The 22,083-nt window shown below is 36.6% G+C and overlaps 1 protein-coding gene and 1 long non-coding RNA gene across 3 annotated transcripts in view; both read left to right on the forward strand.

Annotated features, from left to right (window-relative positions):
- The window catches only part of LOC125960887 (uncharacterized), a 147,809-nt gene that overhangs the window by 88,791 nt on the left and 36,935 nt on the right, over positions 1 to 22,083 (forward strand). The gene's annotated exons all lie outside the window — the stretch shown is intronic.
- On the forward strand, positions 8,058 to 12,665 carry LOC125960857 (uncharacterized). Of its 2 annotated transcripts, none has more exons than XR_007470947.1 (2): positions 8,058 to 8,096; positions 9,568 to 12,665. It is a non-coding gene; the product is annotated as an uncharacterized LOC125960857 (long non-coding RNA). The 2 variants fall into 2 exon arrangements; XR_007470948.1 differs by lacking the exon at positions 8,058 to 8,096 and adding an exon at positions 8,103 to 8,852.

Raw genomic sequence — 22,083 nt, forward strand, 5'->3', positions numbered from 1 at the left:
CTGATGACATGGAATGTGTAGCATCTTTTCATACACTTATTTGCCATGTGTCTATTTTCTTTGTTTAATCATAGTTGTTTTGTTTTTTAACCAAGGCCTATTAACTCTTGTCCTCCTGTGTCTATTTATATTTTCTTTTTTCCTTCTTTCTGTTTTTTTTTCTTTTTGAGCTTTTGATCATTTAGTCTTTTTCCTGGTATGTCCAATTATTTTTATATTAAAATTGGGCTTAACTTATTTTAGGAAACTATAAAGATACCTCCACATTCAGGATGTTGTTATCGTTCTCTTGAAAAGATTTCCTTTTGCCCATGGCAGACAGTTACTATAGGGACTGGAAACCTTAGTCCATTCTCAGTTTGAGCTCATTCAAAACCGTTTTTCACTCTGTGTGAAGGTTGCTCTGTTTCTGTCTTGTCCTTCCTCTACGGGTGTTGCCCTTTGGGATTAGCATGTGAACGTTTAGATTCTCCCTATTCCCAACTACCCTTGTATTTGTTAGGCTTTAAATGTAATGGTTCCCCCAGCCCTGTGAGACTAAGGATACGTGTAGCTTGTCATTCCATTAGTTGTTGCCTTTAGCTTGAGCTCTTGCCGTTTGGCTTCTGTGGTTAGAGTCTTTTGAACTCCTTGGCTTTTCAGCTCCTAGGCTGTATGAGTTGAATCAGCAAATGCCCCAAGGAGAAAAGCTGCACCAAATGTTAAGCTTGCATCTGTGTTTCCCTTCTCTCCAGAACTTGGCCCACATGTCTCGGTGTCTCTCTAACATTCGGATGCTGGCAAAGAGATGTCTTCTTACTTTATCCGGGTTTTCTAAAATTTCTTTAGACTTCACCTGATCTTATGTTATTATTGAAGTATCATCTCAATTATCCCTAGGAAGAAAATTTACAATTTTATGTTTCATTTTTTTATTTTCTATATTACCTCAGTTTCTGTAGAGACCTTTTACCTGATTCTTCAGTCTATTTCCTGTGTTACCAGTAAGATGGAGATAGGTGGAGGCTAAGAATATCGGGGGGGAAATCAGTGATGAATGATATGTCTCGCTCTTTTTGTTTTTCCTCTCCTTATTTACTCTGGCAGCCTACATTTGCCCTTCTTGATTTGACCCAGTTGCCCAAATATGCAACCCACTCTGGCAAAGACCTGACTTTACTCTCATAAATGTCTGCATGTTAGGATTAGCTAGATGGTGAACACCATGCCAGAGTTTTTTGTGTGACCAGTCAGAATGGCCATCATTAAAAAATCTACAAACAATAAATGCTGGAGAGGGTGTGGAGAAAAGGGAACCCTCTTGCACTGTTGGTGGGAATATACATTGATACAGCCACTATGGAGTACAGTATGGAGGTTCCCTAAAAAACTAAAAATAAAACTACCATACGACCCAGCAATCCCACTACTGGGCATATACCCTAAAAAAACCATAATTCGAAAAGAGACATGTACCACCATGTTCACTGCAGCACTATCTACAATCGCCAGGACATGGAAGCAACCTAAGTGTCCATCGACAGATGAATGATGAAGAAGATGTGGCACATATATACAATGGAATATTACTCAGCCATAAAAAGAAATGAAATTGAGTTATTTGCAGTGAGGTGGATGGGCCTAGAGACTGTCATACAGAGTGAAGTAAGTCAGAAAGAGAAAAATACCGTACGCTAACGCAGATATATGGAATCTAAAAAAAATTGTTCTGAAGAACCTAGGGGCAGGACAGGAATAAAGACGCAGACATAGAGAATGGACTTGAGGACATGGGGAGGGGGAAGGGTAAGCTGGGATGAAGTGACAGAGTGGCTTGGACATATATACACTACCAAATGTACAATAGATACTAGTGGGAAGCAGCCACATAGCACAGGGAGATCAGCTCCGTGCTCTGTGACCACCTAGAGGGGTGGGGTAGGGAGGGTGGGAGGGAGGGAGACGCAAGAGGGAAGAGATATGGGGATATATGTATATGTATAGCTGATTCACTTTGTTATAAAGCAGAAACTAACACAGCATTGTAAAGCAATTACACTCCAATAAAGATGTAAAAAAACCAAAAAGTTAGATAGTAAAAACTTCAAAAGAATTGCCCACACTCCTCCAACAGATTCTCTAACAGTTAGCAGAACAGAATTCACACTGAATGTGGTTTATGAGTAAAAGACAAGTCAACTTTCAAGTGGTTCATAGATGACAACATTTCTTTTCCATCTGCCTGCTTTGGAGCCATATTTCTGCTGACCACTCAAAACTTTCCTCTTGAGTATTCTGTGATATATTAGAACCAGGAATAAGGGATGTTAGTGCTGGAAGGGTCAGCCAGTGGTCTGGGATTTAATTCACATATCCTTTCTGCACCAGGCTCTTTAAGATCATTGAATTAGCCTAAGAATTTCGAAGCTGTAGAATTCAAGACAGTGCATTACAATATGCCAATATTACTATTCTCCTGCTCTGCCATTCTCCACTGATGGACAGATGAAGGAGAAGGAAGGGCAGTCACCAGTAACTGAGAGTAAATGAAACTGGAATATTATAATTCAGTATCATTTGAGTGACTGAATTGGCTGGCAGAGTGTTCTGCAGTTAAGGGTGAGGAAAGATTAATTCTGCACCTGACACCACTACTGTATTTATACAAGTCTACTGGGACAGTTGTTTACCTTGAATTGTTTTCTTCATTCATTTCAGTCAGACAGTTGTGTTGACTGATTTTCCTTTTTGATGTATGAAATGACTGACTGAATTTACCATTTAATTTCCACTAATGCACTGTAAAAACAATACATTACTCAAATTGGATTGGAAGGTATGAAAATGTTTACCCCAGAACTAGAAAGGCCAGATAAATCATAAGAAACATTTGACTGTGAGTGTTAGAAAGCTACTGAGGTAGCCATGACCTAGAAAAGTAAAATAGAGAAAGAAACTCACTGAAGTGAGAACAATATTCTGCACATGCGTTTCTAGCCCAGTCATTTAGAAACTACTGATGAAGAGCAAAAGTCTGAGAAACCAAATGTGGCTCCTAAGAGGTAGAAAAGCCAGTAGATCTTAGGACAATGTCATAGGACTAAGGAAACCGGAGTTGGAATTGAGAAATAACAAGGCAGCTAGAATTTTAAGGACCAAAATCACAGAGAGAGTAAAGATTCAGAGAACGGAGCTGGATTCAGCAACAGTGTTCCCTTGCAGTATTTTCCATGTATAATAGGTAGACAAGACAAGATGCTAAGAAATCAAACAAAAGCTAACTGAAGTCAAAGCAAAGACTTAGTTGGCTCATAATGCTGAAGAGACAAAATTGGGGTTCAGAACCTATGAAAGATTTGTGGCCCAATGGAAAACTAATGATATGAATTAGGACATTGGAATTCTCTACATATGTGTGTGTGTGTGTGTGTGTGTGTGTCTATGTGTTAGGAAGGTTGATGCAACATCTACATTGAACCTTATAAAGAAGGAAAATGAGTATGAAGTTGTTCCAGTGACTGAGGTGATCTTCCCCTCTGTTCCCTACCTAAGAATAGGAAATTCTCTCCTCAAGAAAATACAGTTGACCCTGGAACAATGTAGGGGTTAGAGATGCTGACTCCCTGTGCAGTCAAAAATCCACATATAACTTTATGGTCGGCCCTTCTTATCTGTGGTTCTGAATCTGAGGATTCAACCAACCACAGATCGTGTACTACTGTATTACTTATTGGAAAAAAATCCATGTATAAGTGGATCTGTGCAGTTCAAACCCAGGTTGTTCAAAGGACAACTGTAATGTCATTCAGATTCTCTACAACTTGTCATATCCCAAGTCTGGTATTCACTGAAGAACCACCAAGACTACCAAGAAAAGGAGAATTAGAATAAAAAACAAAAAAGAATCAGAATCATAGATGACCCAAACGTTCAAGTTCATACATATTTCGGTAAATATTATCAAGTTCAAGAAAATAGATGACAAGGTGAAGAATTTAACTTGACAACTAGAAACTATAAACTGATTGAAGTTGAACTGATAGAATTAAAAATTATACGAAATTTAAAACTCGGTAGTGGATTGGGCACAGGTAAAGAGAGGTAAGTGAACTGGAAGATAGAGTAGTAACAATATTAAGACTAAAGCATGGGAAACGAAAAGAATAAAAAGTACACAAAAGCGCATTTGAGACATATGGGCCACAGTAAACATTTTTATCATATGTGTAAACTGGAGTCCAAAGAAAAAAGGAGAGAGAGATTGGGATGAAAACAATATTTCAGAAATATTAACAGCTGAGAGTTCTCTAAAACTAAAAAGAATATATGGAGCCTTAAATTCAATAAGCACTAAAAAAAAAAAAGCAACAAGAACAAATACAAAGAAAACCACACCTAAGATCACCACAGTACAATTCATGAACAGCAAAGAACAACATGACATCTTAAAAGCAGCCCGAGGAAAAAGAGAGAGATTACTTTCAAAGGAACAATAGGATTAAGATTACAGCTTACTTCTCAGCGAAACTGACTGGATACTAGAAAATAATGGAATAACATTTTTAAGTGCTAAAGAAAAGAACTGCCCATTGGGAATTCTAGAGGCAGAGAAAATGTTGTTTGGAAGGAAAGATGAAATAAGGAAATTTGCAGACAAACAAAATTTAGAAAATATGTTCTCATCAGAACTGACTGAATTAAATTCTAAAGGGAGACCTGCAGGCAGAAGGAAGATTATCACAGATGAAAATAAGGACTTTATAAAGAATTATGTATAACAGAAAGGATAAATAAGTGGATAAACCTAAGTAAAATCTAACAGCACACAAGAGTAATAATAAAATATATCAAAAATTAGAATGCATTAAAACAAATGGAAGAGGAAAAAGTAGTAAAAGAAATTTAAGATCTCAGCATTGCTTGAGAAGCAGTAAAAGAGCTAATAAGTCATGGTACATGTGTAACTGCTACTTATGTAAAAATAACAAGCTAATACAAGGGAAAATGGAATTTGAAGAAATCTCAAAGGAAGAAAGAAGAGCAAAAGGAACGTAACAAGGTGGGACAAATAGTAAACAAGGAGTAAACGGTCTATAAGAAAATACATTAACTGTAAATACTGAAATTAAAGGACAAGGATTATTGAAACAAACCAAAAACCTAATTCTGTGCCACCTACGAGAGACAAGAGTCAGATTGAAAATGAAAGGATTCAAAAATTATGTCATAACAACAATAAGTAAAATTGAAGAAGATTTTTTAATGTTAACATAGATCTGAAAGGAAAAAGTATCACTGGCGATAAGGCAGGATAATAAAACCCACTGTTACTTTACAAGGAATATATTATAAGTCTAAACTTCAATGCAATATATGAAGGGAAATTCCAAAAATCTAAGTAGAAATAGAAAAATCTAAATTACCTAGATCAGGAACATAGAACCACAACAACAAATCAGCAGATTATAGAAGATCTGAGTACCATCATTAAAAACTTTGGCCTAAATTTACATAAAACACTGCACCAACAATGATGGAATATATATATTATGCAGAAATTTTTAGGTGCACATGGCACATTTATAAAATTGACTATATTCTGGTTATAAAACAAGGCACTGAATAAGCAAGAAATTTAAACCTATATAACCAATATTTTACCAAATAGTTGGATACTTCTGATCATTATTTAGGTCAAAGATAAAGCCGCAATGGGAATTAGAATTTTATTAATTGAATGATAATGAAAATATGCCATAACAAAACCTGTGGGTTGCAAATAAAGCTGTGGTCACAGAGAAGTTTATGTATTCCAATTATACTCTCTAAATGTAAAACGGAAAAGAATAAAGCAACTAGAAGATAACCTATCACCCTGAGGTAGGCAGCTCCTGAACTGTACCTGGTGGGGAAGGCAGGGCAGAACTTCAGGAGGCCGGCTGAGAGCACGGTGAACACCATGTCAGGAGCAGTCTCCAAGAAAGAGAATTTAATGTACAAAGGGATGACTAAAATATATTTAAGAGCTAGCACCCTGACCCCTCTTAAGGATGACTTATGTTGCTGGGGAAAAAATAAGAAGTGCTCGATGTAGAAGGTGAATATCTCTATAATTCCCAGGAGAATCTTGGTACCAGGACCACACAATGAAGAACTTGGAGCCCCCGTGGCTAATCCAGCAGAGAGAAAAGGAGGAACAGAGATGCGAGAGAAAATAAAGGGAACTCTTGGTGCAATTTGGTGCTGCTGTAGGCCCAAGTCCAGGTATGTGCTCTCTGTCTCCACATCTTAAATAAAAGCCACCATGTTCCTCAGTCTTTCAGGTACTTAGAATTTCTCTTTAGAACCTGAAAATGGGGTCAGGTTTCCTGTCTGCATTGCTACAGTACAAAATAGAGGCAGGATGTTTGAAATAGTTCTCCATCTGGCAGAGGAGGCCTTGAAGCTGTGAGCCACTCACTGCAAACCAGGAGGACATGAAGGATTCTTGAGCAGATCTGAAGCTACTGGGAGGCCTTTGAGGAGTTAAATCCCATAGTAAATACTGTACCTTCAATGGCCCCTTCTCCCTCTCTGTCCAGTCTTCCTCCACTCCCGTGGGGGCCCAAAGGGGTTAAATGAGCACTCTGATGTAATCAATATAGCAAATTACTGGTATCTTCTATGGATTATTGAGATCATAAATGCCCTATATACAGTATTATGTAGAAAGCAAGAGAGTTGATATAATACTTATATAAAACCGTGAAGATGGAACTATCGTCCTTGGTCCTTACCATATAAACACACACACATAGACACACACACCTTAATGGAGATTGAAAATTTACTTATTTATTATTTTCCAAACCAATAGATGCACACCTAAATCTCCAATGGTAATGTCTATGATAAGCTTTTTTAGTCAGGGTCTCATATGTAGACATAGCAGTTTCAATTCAAAATCAGGCTGCCACCTGTTAAATATACAGGAGTCCATGTTTATGTGCCATGATCCATCACTGTTGTGCTAAAGCCATGTAAGCAAATTAAATGGGGATATCTAGGAATCACGACTACTACATTTTTCATATCTTTGACAGTAATACACATCTCTTCAATAATTCCAGAAATGCAGTATTGCTGTTGATTTCAAGCTTGTTGGAATGGGAGACGAGTTCAGTTCAGTTTCATTTGGCTTTCCTACACAAATTTGAAAAGCAAGACAAGGGGTGTTCTATCACTAACTGTGTTTTTTCCACTTATATATCAGGAACGGGACAAATATCCACAAATTTCATTGTGAACCGGTGAGCACACTGTGAGTTGGGCTTGGGTCAGAACTCAGTTTATCACCTGACATCCATATCTCTCATGCTAACAACTTGAGAGGGTATCATTTCTGTTTAATAGATGTTATTGATACCTCAGACCACTTATCTAGATGTTTTTGAAGTGTCTGAATGTTACCCCAGGTCAGTGTCAGATTCAATAATTCAGTTGCTGATTCAAGACTCTTATAAGATACACATATGCATGTGCACGTGCACACACACACACACATCCATTCATCCATCTATCTGTCATCTACCTATCTATATCTATAAATATTTTTTGACATAGCATTAAGTGAAAGAAGTGTGAGAACATTTCCCAGTTTGTGGATTTTCAATTTTCCCTTGTGAAGACTGAGTTGCTATATTTATAGAAACTTGAGAAGCTGGAGTTACTAGGTCTTCTTAATGATTCATACATTTGATCATAGTAAATATCTTTTAATCACTGATAGTATTTTTGACTTCTTTTTCTGATATTATTATAACTAAATCCATTTCTTTTTGATCAGTATTCTCCCCTTAGATTCTTTCTGTCACTTATACTTCAGACTTTCTATGTCCTGTTAAATTGGGTATGTCATAAATAAATAATAATAATCGTCTATTTAGCTAAATTAAATCTTACATTTAATGTATTTATTGTAATTTTAATATTTTTCTTTCTTAAGAACTGCATTGGATATTTTGCAAATAGATATAGACTTTTTCTTGATTTTGTCTTTTTTTATAAAATAATTTTATATAATTTCTTTACATTTACAACTGATTTTTCAAAAATCACTGGATTTATTGAAAGACATGGTATGTATATCAGTTCTTTTTTTTTAGCTGACTTTTATTTATGTTTGACTTCATTTCATCTACAGTTCATATTTGATATTGAGGTCATTTTATTTTTCAATTTAGTTTGTTGAAATTCTGAGGGCTTAAGTAGAGAATAATTTCCTCTAAGATAGGTTTAAATGTGCTTCTTCTGGGTTCCAAGGAACACTATTAACCTGGGAAACTATCTTGAGCTTAGCTTCAATTTATCGATATATGATTTTTATGATTAGAGATCTACTTTTAATTTGAACTTCAGACCCAAGTGAGATCTGTAATTGCAAACATGCAGGGTATATTATTATTAACCCCCAGCCACAGCATAAAAATATGATTTCTTACAGCCTTCCATTAGTGATAGGCACATTTTTGTACCCTCCTGTTTTAGCCCCCAGTGAGACTCTGCACTTAATATACAGGTGTAAGATTCATCCCCAACTTAGCACAAGTCCATGATTTAGTCAGTTTTTCCTAAACTGATATTGAATTTGCCTCTAAGACAGTCTCAGATTTCTTTGACTAAAATCACTTCTCTGATTACAAGTCATCTTTTGTTATTTTTATTGTTTTGTGTTTTATTTCTTTGGTGGGAGAACTTAATTGCCTGCCTTATCTTCTTACAATCTCAGCAATGTATTAACTGTTATGTTATTTTATCCTCTCTCTAGTAATACTGTGGACTGGTATTCTTTTTAAGACCTACTCTAATACACTTATTTATATATTTTGTAAAAGGTATGTTTTTATTCTTAATATCAATTTTTTTTCTTTTTAGCACCTTGGTAAAATCCACCATGTACAGACAGGCATAAGGAAGACCAGGAGTTTATTCATCATCAGAAACTTATCCTACTAGAAACACCATGTATTGGATAATGAGATAATATCTAATTGACCCAATCAGATTCTGTAGCAGATAGAATTCCCTTGGAAACAGACTCGAAGAAGATGAGATTTGTATGTAGTAGAGCTATTAATGTGTGTTCTTAGGAACAATATCTGTTAATAATATAGTAAAACAATGCAGGAAGAAATACAACATAGTTCTCCAAAGAAAATACATCTAAAGTTAGTTGAATTTCCCGAATGTCTTGTAATCATGAAAAACTATATATGGAGTCCCTATGATTACTGTACTTACCTATGGGGTAGTACTGCTCTTATATTTCCATCAGTTCTATCAGTCTTCATGTCCTAAGCCTTAATACATTTTTTAATCAAAAAATCCAGTAATTTCCTAGTGTCCTTACAGTAGATATGGTTGTTTGCTTAAGCCATAGCACTGCTTCCTTTTACTTACAACTCTGATTTTGATTAGGTATCAACCTTCCCACAGGCAGCTTGGGTATCCATAGGCTGTGGATGACACATTGGAAACAAATAATGTGCCATTCATCAAACATTCTGGTTAAGCTGTCATTCTACTTGTCAGTGATCTTTTTTTTTTCAGGAATAGAAATGCAGTGAAATTCAGATCACAGAGAATCATAAAGAAATTTGCTTTTGGAAAAATCAGTTCTGTGTAATTAGCAGTGATTTCCAGAAACATTTCTTCTTCTAACACTGATGTGAAGGAAAATGCAGGTAATCATGATCATTCTTGGCAGTAATTCTACAAGTATGTACAGAACCAATTTTAGGGTGGCATCAATACTGTGGCCAGGAGAGCTGAGAGATAGTAAAACTTGAGCCTTTATAATACTAATGAGCTCCTAAATTGATAAATTCTGAAGATTGTCTTTCTCCTAGACTTCTTCTGTATCAGCTTATTCATAGCAATCATAGTTAAGCTGTTTGAATCAGAGTTCCTTGAGTCAGCATCCTAAATGAATAAAATATTTGTGTTAGAAATGGAAATCTGGAAATAACATTCTAAAATATGGAATTGAGTAAAATTGATACAAGGCAATAAGGATAATATTTTTCTGTCACAGGAATCTGAAAATACTAGTTATTCTACAGAAAAGTTCTTTTTAACTATTGCCTATTGTATATTGTGATGTATCAACTTTTGATGATGGCTGAGTCATCATGAATCCTAGTAGGAAATATTTATGAGATTGAACTAGGTTGAATCTTTTCTTTGGCATTACATAACACCTTAAAATATGGAGAAAACTTTTGTCTGCAAGTGACTCATGAAATCTGAGCGAGAAAAATATGTCTCTGCTAAGAGAGGTCATCTTCACTTATGATTACAATCAAAACATTTGGAAGTTTAGTAATCATGGGCCTGGATGATTTAGGAAAGCTAAGACTTGTAAGAACGTTACTCTAAACGTTTGGGAATTTGAGAGAAAATAAGATTAGAACAAAACACTTGTCCCCCCAAACCTCTTCCAAGCACCTCCTGTAAAGCATTGTGTGACTGATGAAGGGCACAGTCTGATTATTGTGAAGATACGGCTGTCTAAAGCAGCGATATTCGTGCCAGAGGCAGTTGGTTAAATCACCTGGTAACTGAGACCAAGAGGAAAGGAAAGTGTTACATTAAGGTCTCATGGCACAGACAGAGCACAGAGCTTGTTATCATAAACCAGAAACTTCCAGATTCATAGGCCCAAATAATTGCTGATTGTGTATTAGTAGTCATGCAGTTAATTGAAAACAAGTAGGCTGTATAACTAGTTTTAAAAGAAATGTATACCAAAGTGACCCCAAGCCTGGTTAGAGTATATGATTGCTAAACCTTCTAAAGTAAACACTAGTCCCAAGAATTTTCACCTACAGAAAGTACGTTGCTAAAGTGGTGCAGACCCAGAAAAGAAATTTTACACTGTCCACTCTAAGGTCACAGAGACAACAGACATGGCTATACTCTGAGAGAGGAGAATAAAAGCTCTCTGATTCACAAGCTATGAAAATCACTTCACTGACAGAACAGGAATTTTTTGTAACTCTGTCCAACAAGTAAAGTATATTATAGACAACTGCATATTTTCCCATTGTCCACCTTTACAAAAGGGAGTTTTTTATTGTAATTATCATGCTTTTTACCACTTTGTGTACAGTTAAGGAAGATAAATCACTGGACCATTGGGAGCCATGTCAGAGGACTGAATACTACCCAGAGATCTTGTACTTCAGAATAAATGCAGTAATTGACTTTGGATTTTCTCCCTTTGGGAAGGAATTAAGACATATTTCAAGTGGGCATGAATTTTTTTTAAATGTATTGTAGAATGTGTGGAATGAAAATATGTATGTGGAATAAGTTCTCGGATAGCCAAAGAGCTTGTAATATTGGATTTTAATTGTTGCTTATCCATTTATATTCCATATGCCCCCTTCATTTCCCTACTAGAAACTGAATTCATTTTCCCCAAATATCCAGTTCATTCTATGAAGCTTATATAACTTAGCAGAGACTGAGTGGGCTCCGTTTAGTCTAAACCAATCACAATATTTATCTTTACACCTATCAGTGATTGGTTGGAAAATAGACACGGAATTTACTGAGAATTAAAAGAATTAGGAAGTCAGCTAAGGGCTTCTGGGAAAGTTCTTCTTTGCTCTTCAGTCAAGAACGTAAGAACAGGAATAAGCCTCTAAAACTGATTGCTACTGGCAGTCACCTTGTAACCCTGAGGGCAACCAGTCTTAGCATAAAGCCAACCTGAGGACAAAAGAGATAAAAGACAGATAAAACCAATGACTCTGATGACCTCATTAAGTCATGTATTCAGTGAGCTTAGAAATCTGCTCCAACTTCCAGTTTTATGAGACAATAGATGATCTCATTGTTTTAGCAAGTTTATATAGAATTCCTATTAATTAATCCAAAAGCATTCTAAATAATATAATTGTATTCCCCATCTATTCCCTCTGGAAAACCTAGAGGGTGCTTGTGAAGAGATTCTATATAGGACAGTTTTCCAGGGGTATCCACAGTAATTCCATACATCAAGCATCTCTGTGGCCTAGTTTTACAGAAAACTAAGTGCTTTTTATTCCATTCTGTCCTCTTTTATGATAACCCCCTGTAAAACTGGATGGTCTATATATGTTTGTACTCCATTTCTGGACTATTCAGGTACTTAGCCATGTGACTTCAGGTTTCCTTGAAGAGCAAAAAATTACACTGGGTATTTATTTCAGTGTCTGGACAGCTCATGATAAGAATATTCTATTTCATTTTAGTTTTGTCAATAGGGAGGGTTGTGTACCCAGAGGAAAATGATAACCAAAACAGTATAATGTTTTCTCATGCTTGAGAATACTAATGCTGTTAAATATTTCTTCTGAAACACTATGTGTAGTGAATGACTGGAATTCAATCCTAGGTGTAAACTTTAATTTACTCCATCTTTCCCCAGTTTTTATACTTACATTTTTTATTGTCCTTTGCTTTTGTAAGTAACGCCTCTATAAACATTTTCATACAAAATCAGTATTATTCAATAGAATTATTTTTGAATTCCTATTTTAGCAAGATGCTTATGTATTTCAAATTTAGTACTAGGTATTCATTAGGAAATTTGATTCTTGTTATCATGGAGCTTACAAAGTACTGAGGAGAGAGATGCAAAATAAAATCTCACAATAACATATTTTTCTGTGGTGAATACTATCCAAAAAATGTATAGTATTTTATGAGACTAAGAGTGAAAGAACAAACGTGTTTTCCATTAAGAAAAAATCTGAGAGAGACCTTCAAGATTGCAGAGGAGTAACACGTGGAGATCACCTTCCTCCTCACAAATACATCAAAAGTACTTCTACATGTGGAACAACTCCTACAGAACACCTACTGAACGCTGGCAGAAGACCTCAGACTTCCCAAAAGGAAAGAAAATCCCCATGTACCTGGAGAGGGCAAAGAAAACAGAAAAAACAGAGACAAAAGAATAGCAGTGGAACCTGCACATCTGGGAGGGAGCTGTGAAGGAGGAAAAGTTTCCACACACTAGGAAGCCACTTCACTGGCGGAGATGGGGGTGGGGTGTGTGTGTGGGAAGTTTCAGAGCCACAGAGGAGAGTGCAGCAACGGGTGCAGAGGGCAAAGCGGAGAGATTCCTGCAAAGAGGCTCGGTGCTGACCAGCACTCACCAGCCTGAGACGCTTTGCTCACCCGCTGGGGGGCTGGGGACTGGGAGCTGAGGATCGGGGGTCAGATTCCAGGGAGAGGACTGGGGTTGGTGGCGTGAACACAGTGTGAAGTGGTTAGTGCACCACAGCTAGCCGGGAGGGAGTCCAGGAAAATGTCTGGACCTGCCTAAGAGGCCAGAAACCGTTGTTTCGGGATGCGCGAGGAGAGGCGCTTCCTGCTCTGTGTGCCCACAGACGGCAGAGCACAGCCTAAGCAAGCTCCAGAGATGGGCATGAGCCGCAGCTATCATCTCAGACCCCAGAGTCAGGCACGGACCACTAATGCTGCCACCACTGCCACCAAAAATCCTGTGTGCAAGCACAGGACACTACCACACTCCCCCAGGAGCCTGTGTAGCCCGCCACTGCCAGTGTCCCATGATCCAGGGACAACTTCTCCAGGAGAGCACAAGGCATGCCTCAGGCTGTTGCAATGTCACGTCAGCTTCTCCCCCCTGCAGGCTCACCCCGCATTCCAATTATGACTATACCTTTCCTCCTCTCCGACCTGAGTGATCAAGAGAGCCCTAATAAGCCGCTGCTTTAATCCTTTCCTGTCTGGGTGGGGAACAGATGCCTGAGGGTGGCCTACACACAGAGGCAGGGCCAAAACCAAAGCTGAACCCCAGGAGCTGTGCGAGCAGAGGTTAGAAAGGGAAATTTCTCCGTGCATCCTCAGGAGCAGTGGATTAAATCCCTGCAATCGACCTGATAAACCCTGCATCTGTGCAATACCTGAATAGACAATGAATGTTCCCAAAATTGAGATGGTGGACTTTGGGAGCAACTGTAGATTTGGGGTTTGCTTTCTGCATCTGATTTGGTTTTGGTTTTATGTTTAACTTAGTTTAATTTTTAGTGCTTGTTATCATTGGTGGATTTGTTTATGGGTTTGGTTGCTCTCTTTTTTTTTCTTTTAATGAGTGTGTGTGTGTGTGTGTGTGTGTGTGTGTGTGTTTCTTTGTGTGATTTTGTCTGTTTAGGTTTACTTTTACCATTTAACCTAGGGTTCTGTCTGTTCGTTTTTCTGTTACTTTTGTTTTTTTTGTTTGCTTGTTTGTCTTTTCTTTTAATGAGTGTGTGTGTCTGTATGTTTCTTTGTTTGATTTTATCTGTTTAGTTTTGCTTTTACCATTTGTTTTGGGGTTCTATCTGTTTGGTTTTTTTCTTCCTTTTCTTTCAAGGCATGCAGATGGCAGGGTCTTAGTGATACAACCAGGTGTTGTGCCTGGGCTTCTGAGGAGGGACAGCCGAGTCCAGGACATTGGACAACCAGAGACCTCCCAGGCCCATGTAGTATTGGCGAGAGCTCTCCCAGAGATCTCCATCTCAACACTAAGACCTAACTCCACCCAATGGCCAGCAAGCTCCAGTGCTGGATGCCCCATGCCAAACAACTAGCAAGACAGGAACACAACCCCACTCATTAACAGAGAGGCTGCCTAAAGTCATACTAAGTTCACTGACACCACAAAACACACCACCAGATGGAACCCTGCCCACCAGAAGGACAAGATCCAGCCCCATCCACCAGAACACAGGCTCCAGTCCCCTCCACCAGGAAGCCTACACAGTCACTGAACCACCCTCACCCACTGGAGATAAACACAAGAATAGCAGGAATGATGAACCTGCAACCTGCACAAAGGAGACCCCAAACAGAGTAACTGAAACAAAATGAGAAGACAGAGAAATATGTAGCAGATGAAGGAGCAAGGTAAAAACCCACCAGACCAAACAAATGAAAGGGAAATAGTCTACCTGAAAAAGTATTCAGAGTAATGATAGTAAAGATCCAAAATCTCTGAAATAGAATGGAGAAAATACAAGAAACGTTTAACAAGGACCTAGAAGAACTAAAGAGCAAACAAACGATGATGAACAACCAAAGAAATGAAATTTAAAATTCTCTACAAGGAATCAATAGCAGAATAACTGAGGCAGAAGAATGGATAAGTGACCTGGAACATAGAATAGTGGAAATAACTGCCACAGAGCAGAATAAAGAGAAAAGAATGAAAAGAATTGAGGACAGTTTCAGAGACCTCCGGGACATTAAACACACCAACATTCAAATTACAGTGGTCCCAGAAGACGAGAAAAAGAAAGTGTCTGAGAAAATATATGACGAGATTACAGTTGAAAACTTCCCTGACATGTGAAAGGAAATAATCAAGTCCAGGAAGCACAAAGAGTCCCATACAGGATAAATTCAAGGAGAAACATGTCAAGACACATATTAATCAAACTATCAAAAATTAAATACAAAGAAAAAATATTAAAAGCAGCAAGGGAAAAGCAAGAAGTAACATACAAGGGAATGCCCATAAGGTTAACAGCTGATCTTCCAGCAGAAACACTGCAAGGCAGAAGGGAGTGACAGGACATATTTAAAGTGCTGAAGGGAGAAACCAAAACCAAGATTCCTCTACCCAGCAAGGATCTCATTCAGATTCGACAGAGAAATTAAAAGATTTACAGACAAGCAATAGTTAAGAAAATTCAGCATTACCAAACCAGCTTTACAACAAATGCTAAAGGAACTTCTCTAGGCAGGAAACACAAGAAAAAGAAAAGACCTACAATAACAAACCCAAAACAATTAAGAAAATGGGAATAGGAACATACATATCAATAATTACCTTAAATGTAAATGGATTAAATGGTCCAACGAAAAGACACAGACTGTCTGAATGGATACAAAAACAAGACCAATATATGTGCTGTCTATAAGAGACCCATTTCAGACCTAGGGACACATACAGACTGAAAGTGAGAGGATGGAAAAAGATACACCATGCACACAGAAATCAAAAAAAAAAAGCTGGAGTAGCAATTCTCAAATCAGATAAAATAGACTTTAAAATAAAGACTATCAAGGGATCAATCCAAGAAGATGATATAACAACTGTAAATATTTATGCACCCAACATAGGAGCACCTCAATACATAAGGCAAATGCTAACAGCCATAAAATGGGAAATCGACAGTAACACAGGAACAGTAGGGGACTTTAACACCCCACTTTCACCAATGGACAGATCATCCAAAATGAAAATAAATAAGGAAACACAAGCTTTAAATAACAAATTAGACCAGATACACTTAATTGATATTTATAAGACATTCCAACCAAAAACAACAGAATACACTTTCCTCTGAAGCGCACGTGGAACATTCTCCAGGATAGATCATATCTTGGGTCACAAATCAAGCATTGGTAAATTTAAGGAAATTGAAATTGTATCAGGTATCTTTACTTATCACAACACTATGAGACTAGATATCAATTACAGGAAAAAAATCTGTAAAAATACAAATGCATGGAAGCTAAATTATACACTACTAAATAACCAAGAAATCACTGAAGAAATCAAAGAGGAAATAAAAAAATACCTAGAGACAAATGACAATGAAAACGTGATGGCCGAAAACCTATGTGATGCAACAAAATCAATTCTAAGAGGGAAGTTTATAACAATACAATCCTACCTTAAGAAACAAGAAAAATCCAAACAACCTAACCTTACACCTAAAGCAATTAGAGAAAGAGGGAAAAAAAACACCCAAAATTAGCAGAAGGAAATGAATCATAAAGATCAGATAAGAAAGAAATGAAGGAAACAATAGCAAAGATCAATAAAACTAGAAGCTGGTTCTTTGAGAAGATAAACAAAATTGATAAACTATTAGCCAGACTCATCAGGGAAAAAAAGGGAGAAGACTCAAATCTACAGAATTAGAAAGGAAAAAGGAAAAATAACAACTGACACTGTAGAAACAAAGGATCATGAGAGACTACTACAAGCAACTCTATGCCAATAAAATGGACAACCTGGAAGAAATGGACAAAATTCTTAGAAAAGTACAACCTTCCAAGACTGAACCAGGAAGATATAGAAAAAATGAACAGACCAATCACAGACCAAGCTCTGGAATTGAAATTGTGATTAAAAATCCTCCAACAAACAAAAGCCCATGACTAGATGGCTTCACAGGTGAATTCTAGCAAACATTTAGAGAAGAGCTAACACATCTCCCTCTCAAACGTTTCCAAAATATAGCAGAGGGAGGAACACTCCCAAACTCATTCTACGAGGCCACCATCAGCCTGCTACCAAAACGAGAAAAGATGTCACAAACAAACAAAACTACATGCCAATATCACTGATAAACATAGATGCAAAAATACTCAACAAAATTCTAGTAAACAGAACCCAACAGCACATTAAAAGGGTCATGCAGCATGATCAAGTGGGGTTTATCCCAGGAATGCAAGGATTCTTCAATATATGCAAATCACTCAATGTGATGCATCATATTAACAAATTGAAGCATAGAAACCATATGATAATCTCAATAGATGCAGAAAAAGCTTTTGACAAAATTCAACACCCATTTATGATAAAAACTTTCCAGAAAGTGGCCATAGAGGCAACCTACCTCAACATAATAAAGACCGTATATGACAAACCCACAGCCAACATCATCCTCAACGGTGAAAAACTGAAACCATTTCCTCTAAGATCAGGAGCAAGACAAGGTTGCCCACTGTCACCACTGTTATTCAACATGGTTTTGGAAGTTTTAGCCACAGCCATCAGAAAAGAAAAAGAAATAAAAGGAATCTAAATTGGAAAAGAAGAAGTAAAGCTGTCACCGTTTGCAGATGACATGATATTATACATAGAGAATCCTAAAGATGCTACCAGAAAACTACTAGAACTAATCAATGAATTTGGTAAAGTAACGGATACAAAATTAATGCAAACAAATCTGTTGCATTCCTATACACTAATGATGGAAAATCTGAAAGAGAAATTAAGGAAACACTCCCATTTACCATTGCAACAAAAAGAATAAAATAACTAGGAATAAGCCTACCTACGGAGACAAAAGACCTGTTTGCAGAAAACTGTAAGACACTGTTGAAAGAAATTAAAGATGATACAAACACATGGAGAGATATACCATGTTCTTGGATTGGAAGAATCAACATTGTGAAAACGACTATACTACCCAAAATAATCTACAGATTTAATGCAATCCCTATGAAACTACCAATGGCATTTTTTACAGAAGTAGAAACAAAAATTTTACAGTTTATATGGAAACACAAATATCCTGAATAGCCAAAGCAATCTTGAGAAAGAAAAACAGAGCTGGAGGAATCAGGCTCCCTGACTTCAGACTATACTACAAAGCTACAGTAATCAAGACATTATGATACTGGCACAAAAACAGAAATATAGATCAATGGAACAGGATAGAAAGCCCAGAGATAAACCCATTCACATATGGTCACCTTATTTTTGATAAAGGAGGCAAGAATAGACAATGGAGAAAAGACAGCCTCTTCAATAAGTGGTGCTGGGAAAACTGGACAGCTACATGTAAATGAATGAAATTAGAACACTTCTTAACACCATACACAAAAATAAACTCAAAATGGATTAAATACCTAAATGTAATTCCAGACACTGTAAAACTCTTAGAGGAAAACATAGGCAGAACACTGTGACATAAATCACAGCAAGATCCTTTTGGACCCACCTCCTAGAGAAATAGCAATAAAAACAAATGGGACCCAAATGAAACTTAAGAGCTTTTGCACAGCACAGGATACCATAAACAAGATGGAAAGACAACCCTCAGAATGGGAGAAAATATTTACAATTGAAGCAACTGACAAAGGATTAATCTCCAAAATGTACAATCAGCTCATGCAGCTCTATGTCAGAAAAATAAACAACCCAATCCAAAAATGGGTAGAAGACCTAAATAGACATTTCTCCAAAGAAGATACACAGATTGCCAACAAACACATGAAAGGATGCTCAACATCACTACTCATCTGAGAAATGTAAATCAAAACCACAATGAGATATCACCTCACACTCGTCACGATGGCCATCATCAAAAAATCTACAAACAAATCCTGGAGAGGCTGTAGAGAAAAGGGAACCCTTTTGAACTGTTGGTGGGAATGTAAACTGATACAGTCACTATGGAGAACAGTATGGAGGTTCTTTAAAAAACTAAAAATAGAACTATCATATGACCCAGCAATCCCACTACTAGGCATATACCCTGAAAACCCATAATTTAGAAAAAGAGATGTACCACAGTGTTCATTGCAGCACCATTTACAATAGCCAGGACATGGTAGCAACCTAAGTGTCCATCGACAGATGAATGGTTAAAGAAGATGTGGCACATATATACAATGGAATATTACTCAGCCATAAAAAGAAATGAAATTGAGTTATTTGTAGTGACATGGATCAACTAAAGTGTGTCATACAGAGTGAAGTAAGTCAGAAATAGAAAAACAAGTACCATATGCTAACACATATATATGGAATCAGAAAAAAAAATGGCTCTGTTGAACCTAGGATCAGGACAGGAATAAAGACGCAGACATAGAGAATGGACTTGAGGACATGGTGGGGGGAGGTTAAGCAGGGATTAAGTGAAAGAGTGGCCTTGACATATATACACTACCAAATGTAAAATAGATAGCTAGTGGGAAGCAGCTGCATAGCACAGGGAGATCAGCTCGGTGCTTTGTAACCACCTAGAGGGCTGGGATAGGGAGGTTGGGAGGGAGGCACAAGAGGGAGGGGATATGGGGATATATGTATACATATAGCTGATTCACTTTGTTATACAGCAGAAAGTAACACAACATTGTAAAGCAATTATACTCCAATAAAAGTGTAAAAAAAATAAAATGAAATAAAAAGTAACAAAAAAATCCTTTGAGCGGGACTAATGTTTTTACTGAAGTTTGAGTGCGTTGTTGAGAGTGGGCTTTTCAGGGAGAAGAAACATTTTTCAATGATGTCTAAGTGTCGGAAAGAGCTTTCTGCACTAGAGAAGCTTGAAGAAATATACTGTGCTTGAAGAGGCAAGAAAGTACACAAGATAAAGATGAAGAATTGGAAGGAGCTAGAATATGCAAATCTCAGATTATGTGAGGAATATACTGGTGTACCAATTACAGATTGCTTGATATAATAACTTTTACATACTTAAAAATATCTGGTGTAGGGAATTAGAATTTTACACAGTATTATTCTTAGTTACAAAGACATAGTGTAACTCAACGTTATTTGTCTAAGAAATTTATAAATAATAGTTTGGCTGCAGTGTGTAGGAGGAGAATGTACCCAAAAGGAGCCCAGGTTTCTGATGTGTATAACTGGATAGGAAAAGCAGAGGAATGGTTGTAACAAAGAAATTAAGCATTTGATTTTGAAGAAAGAAAATGAAATGTGGTATAATATTTAGTATAGAGAAAAACAGAAGAGCCTTGTGTGTTGATACAGTAGTGGTCTACTGGAAAATTCCAAGTGAAGAAACTAAAATACAATAAAGTAATAATGATTAGATTTTCTATGTATTTCTTTATAATAGCAAACATTTTTCATAAAGGCCTAGAAAATAAATATTTTAGGTTTTGAAGCCATATGGTTTCTGTCTTAACTCTAGAAATCTACCGTTGTAGAATTGAAGTAGACATAGTATATATGTAAAAGAATGAGACAAAACTCCACAGATAGATTGAAATTTAATTACGAAGTGTTATCTGGAACTCTATTTCAATAAATTTGAAAACATAATAATGATTCATGTGTAAAATACCAATCTTGATTTTAAATTAATTAGGACACTTGAATAGATCAATCACCTTAGAAAAGAGATGCAGAAAAAGATTTTGCACCTTTTTTCAACATTCATTCATAATAAAACCTTTCAACAAAGTGTAGAAGGAACTTACCTCAACACAATAAATGTTGTATATGAGAAGCCCACAGCTAATATAATAATTAATGGCAGAAAATGGAAAGCTTTTATTCTAAGATCCATCACATGGCAAGGATGCCCACCCTTGCCAATTATATTTAACATAGTACTGGAATTTCTAGCCAGAGAAAGTAGATAAGAAAAAGGATTAAAAATCATCCAAATAAGAAAGAAAAAATAAAATAATCTCTGTTTTCAGATAATACAGTCATATCTGTAGAAAAATCTAAGGATTCAATAAAAAAATCTGTTAGTATAATAAATTCAGTAAATTGCAGGGTACAAAATCACTGTACAGAAATCAGTCACATTTTCCACAGTCAGTAATACTGTATTGCATATTTAAAAGTTGCTAAGAGTAGATCTTAAAAGTTCTAATCACAAGAAAAAAATTTTTTAACTTTGTATGGTGATGGTTGTTAACTAGACTTATGGTGATGAGCTTTCTGCAATATATACAAATATCGAATTATTACATTGTACACCTGAAACTAATATAGTGTTATATGTCTATCATAACTGAAAAAAATCAGTCATATTTCTACACATAAACAATAAACTGTTCAAAAAGGAAATTAAGAAAAATTTCCCATTCACAGTAACAACCAAAAGGATAAAATACTTGAGGGTAAACCTAACCAAAGGGGTGAGACACAGTCAAATGGAAAGATATCCAGTGTTTGTAGATTGGAAGAATTAGTACTGTTGAAATGTTTGTACTACCCAAAAAGATCTACAGATTCAATGCAATCCCTATCAAAATCCCAATGACGCTCTTTGTAGAAATAGAAAAAACAATACCAAAATTCATATGGAACTACAAAAAACCCCAAATAGCCAAAGCAGTCTTGAGCAAGAAGTGTAAAGCTGGAAGAATCACACTTCCTGATTTCAAAATACATTACAAAGCTACAGTAATAAAAACAGTATGGCACTAGCATAAAAACAGACATGTAGAACAAAGGAACAGAGTAGAGAGGCCAGAAATAAATCCAGGTTTCTAAGGACAACTGATCTTCAACAAAGCTGCCAAGAACCCACAATGAGGAAATGATAGTTTTCTTTAATA

The sequence above is a fragment of the Orcinus orca genome, chromosome 13, assembly GCF_937001465.1.
Source record: "Orcinus orca chromosome 13, mOrcOrc1.1, whole genome shotgun sequence".
Lineage (NCBI taxonomy): Eukaryota > Metazoa > Chordata > Mammalia > Artiodactyla > Delphinidae > Orcinus > Orcinus orca.